Source organism: Limulus polyphemus, unplaced genomic scaffold (assembly GCF_000517525.1).
Source record: "Limulus polyphemus unplaced genomic scaffold, Limulus_polyphemus-2.1.2 Scaffold860, whole genome shotgun sequence".
NCBI lineage: Eukaryota > Metazoa > Arthropoda > Merostomata > Xiphosura > Limulidae > Limulus > Limulus polyphemus.
The window spans coordinates 114049-118183 of record NW_013666470.1 but is presented as its reverse complement, the minus strand read 5'-3'; the positions used below and the strand labels follow the sequence as shown (position 1 = coordinate 118183).

Here is a 4135-nt window from a genome sequence, read left to right as displayed (position 1 = left end):
GGTGGATTCGGGTGAAATTGGACCACCATCGAAAAGGAGGAATCGAATTAGCTACACTCGAAAATATGACTGCTCATACATTCAGTTTGGATTTTGTGCCATGGATGAAAATGGAGTGGAAAAACCAGTGTGTGATTTGTGGTGGAATCTTGAGCAATGACGCCATGAAACCCTCGAAATTGAAGAGTCATCAAAATGCCAAACATGGCGAATTAGTTTCATAACCGCAAGAGTTCTTTGAAAGGAAGTATGATAATTTGAAATCATCCCAGAAACAACTGCTCAATTTGACACGCGTAACTGCTTGTGTGCTGCGCGCTTCATATAAGGTTGCTCTTCGTATTGCCAAGGCAAAGAAGCCGTGTACTGTTGGGGAGACACTCGTGATAGGCTGTATTAAAGACGTATATCAAGAAATGCTGGGCGAGGCAGTGGCACAGAAAGTACCCCAAGTTCCAATGTCAAACGACACTATTGCACGTCGCATCCACGATTTGGCAGAAGATATGGAAGATCAACTCATAACACAAGTTAAATCGTCAAAGTATTATTCGTTACAGCTCGATGAAAGTACTGATATTGCAAATAAGGCGATTCTTATGGTTTTTGTGCGTTGCGAATACAAAGGAGATTTGAAGGAGGAGTACTTTTTTCTGATTCGTTACCAACTAGCACAACTAGTACAGAATTGTTCAAGAGTTTGAGCGACCACATAGTTCGAAAATTCGATTTGAATTTCCAAAATTGTGTCGGCGTCTGTACAGATGGAGCTGCGGCGATGACAGGACATCATTCCGGCGTGATAGCAGATTAAAGCAGTGGCCCCGGATTGTAAATCAACACACTGTATAATTCACGGAGAAAATGTAGCCATTAAGAAAATGTCACCCGAATTAAACTCACTTCTGAGTGAGGTTGTGAAAATTGTAAATCATGTGAAGGCCAACGCACTGAATTCAAGGTTATTTGCAGCATTATGTGAAGATGCGGGTGCTGAGCACACACAACTCATACTGCATGCTGATATACGCTGGTTGTCCAGAGGCAAAGTTCTCTCTCGAGTATTTGAACTACGACATGAGCTCGCCCACTTCCTCCAGTTCAAGAAACCACATTGGTCAGAACTATTCTGAAATTCTGAATGGGTTGCAAAGCTGGCGTACATGGCGGATATTTTTGACATCTTGAATACCTTCAACGTCTCCATGCAGGTAAAAATGGCTTCGTGCTTCACAATAGCAGACAAGATTGATGGAATGAAACGCAAGCTGGATGTATGGAAATCTCGCGTGTCGAAAGATTGCTTTGATATATTTCACAAACTGTCAGCAACAATAACTGAAACAGACTCGGGACTTGAGATGTCTGTATTGAGAGCCAAGATCAGTGAGCATTTGACGGCTCTACTGGAGCGCTTTGAGATGTACTTTCCGTCAGAGAAAGACCCTCGAAAACGTAATGGATGGATCAGAAACCCTTTTTAACATCGGAACACTGATTGTTGGTTGCATTGGAGGATTAGTTGCTGGAGCTTGCTGCTGACGGTAGCATGAAAATCCTTTTCGAATCTGCAGAATCCTTGGCGTGCTTTTGGATCAAAGCTAGAGCGGAGTATCCTGAACTGGCTGGAATCGCTATCAAAATATTTCTCCAATTTCCATCAACATATCTGTGTGAGACTGCTTTCTCAACAATGAGTGTCATAAAGACTAAGCACAGAAATCATTTGGACATTCGAGCCCCATTGCGTGTTGCACTGTCTTCCATCGAGCCAAGACTTGATAAATTGACAAATAAAAAATAAACTCTCTTTTCACGCTGACGACAATCTAATGATTGTTATATTGACGTAAATTCTACATTTATTAAAGCAATCCTTTCATAATGATGTATGTACGTATATATTTTTTAAAAAATCATATAATAGAATAATTATGCATTTCTTATCAAAAACGTGAACGATATATTTGGTTTTCATCACCGGTCCATGGGGTGATCAAAAGATTCGTGGCCGTTCCACCGTTTCAGAAAGTTTGAGAAACACTGGTCTAAAGTACACTTAAACATTTTATGCAATTCTGGATATCCAGTTCCTATGATGAATATTCGAAAATAATTCACTCACTCTATTTCACAAATGTCCACAGTTTATTTGCTAATTTGAGTTAACGTTTATTGTTCGCCATTTGAGTTGTTCATAAGCAAAGTAATATATATAGATAAAATAACATACTTGATATTTATGCAAAATCACGGAGCGTATTTTTACATGTTACGACTATTCGTGTGACTTCATTACTGTACGTATTGTATTTGTATACCATCTGTTTCAGCAAAAGTTTCTATGCAGTTATTTAGGAATATTTAATTGACAGTATTTAGATTTTTTTGGCAATTTTTTGTATGAAAAACAAACAAATATGTACATATACAACATGTCGAATTTATTAAAATTATTTTGATCAAAGTAAAACTAACTCTTTGTCATACATTTAATCAAACTAAACTTTTTTTATTAAGGTGTTATACTAAATGAATAATCACTAGCTTATAAAATTGCACATACAGATTTATTTAGCAATTAAAATAACATACAGAGTAAAACTGTAATGACAGTAAATATCAATTGAAACAAGATGAAATTTGTACTTCGACATTTCTAGAATTCTTCTCATTGTGTAATATGTAAGTGCTAAACAGTTTCATCGTGTACAATATTGAAAGTATTTCTAACATCTATTTAGAATAGGATTAAACAGCGTTGAGAAGAATATAATAAATCATCCACAAAATAACATGAAATACGTAGGAATATTTGTATTGTATCTTCTCCTTATGAAATGCATAAGTGATTTTGTTAGAAACGTTCCTTATGATGGGCCGAAAATGTCCCAATGGTTAGCTTACCGGAATGTGGAGCTAAGATTCCGGGGTTGGCGTTCCGTTATCATAAAAAAATCGCGATCCTCACTTTTGGGGCGTGGGGGTGTTACAACAGTGGCTATCAAATATCCCTGTTCGGTCTGACAAGAGTAGTCCAAGACGTGTTTGATGCTGACTGGCTGAATTTTTATCTAGTCTTTACTTCAAAATAAGGGACGGCTAGCCCAGATAACCCTTATGTAGCTTTATTGTTTGTTTTTGAATTTCGCGCAAAGCTATACGTGGGCTATCTGCGCTAGCCGTCTTAAATTTAGCACAGTGTAAGACTAGAGGAAAGGCAGCTAGTCATCACCACCCTCCGCCAACTCTTGGGCTACTCTTTTTACCAACGAATAGTGGGATTGACCCCCATGGCTGAAAGGGCGAGCATGTTTGGTGGGACGGGGATTCGAACCCGCCACCCTCAGATTGCTAGTAGAGCGTCTTATCCACCTGGCCATGCCGGGCCTATCTTCGATGGAACACCGAGGTAGAAACAATTCTCAAAGGGAAATAGTGTCATTTATCTCAACATATTGAATCATGTTTTACTAAAGTGGATATTTAAATTAGCTTTTTGGTAATTAAAACACAACTCAGTAAAATTAAACGTATTCATACTTATTACTTATTTTATTCATTGTTAAATAACCAAAAATTTCGATAATGTATTGCATATTATCTTCTGTGTGCGCGAAATTCAAAAACAAACAAACAATCCATCGAAGATTCATTAAAAACTCTCACATTTTGAAAGAAAAACTTACCTTTCTTTATTTAAGTCATATATCTGGAGGAAGCATAAAAAGAAGGTGCTTTCTGTTATTTTACCACTCAGGACAGAAAGCAGCAGTCTCATAAATAAATCAAAAGACTCGTTGTCGAGACTAGGGCATTTTGAAGAAAGGTAAACCGTGGTACATATATTCACATATAAAAAGCAAACAAGACATGTAAACCTTTAACTTTGACCTGTGTATATAGAAATATGTTTTTAACTTTCAAATCGTCAAGAAATTAATGTCGCATTTTGGAACACTTTCATTAACAACCCCCCCCCAAAAAAAAAACACGTACATCACGTATAGTAGTTAAATGAACCACCTAAATATCACGCTAGTTTAGCCTCTATAATATGAAAAGTTTAGTACACTCTAATCCCTTATAGTTATGGCACACGACGACACACACATTCGGCATGTAATGTTGTTTG

The 4135-nt window shown here is 37.4% G+C and overlaps 1 pseudogene; it reads left to right on the top strand.

Moving 5' to 3' along the window:
• The window catches only part of LOC106460910, a 3606-nt pseudogene extending 1802 nt beyond the window's left edge, over window positions 1-1804 (top strand).
• Window positions 1805-4135: the final 2331 nt, after the last annotated feature.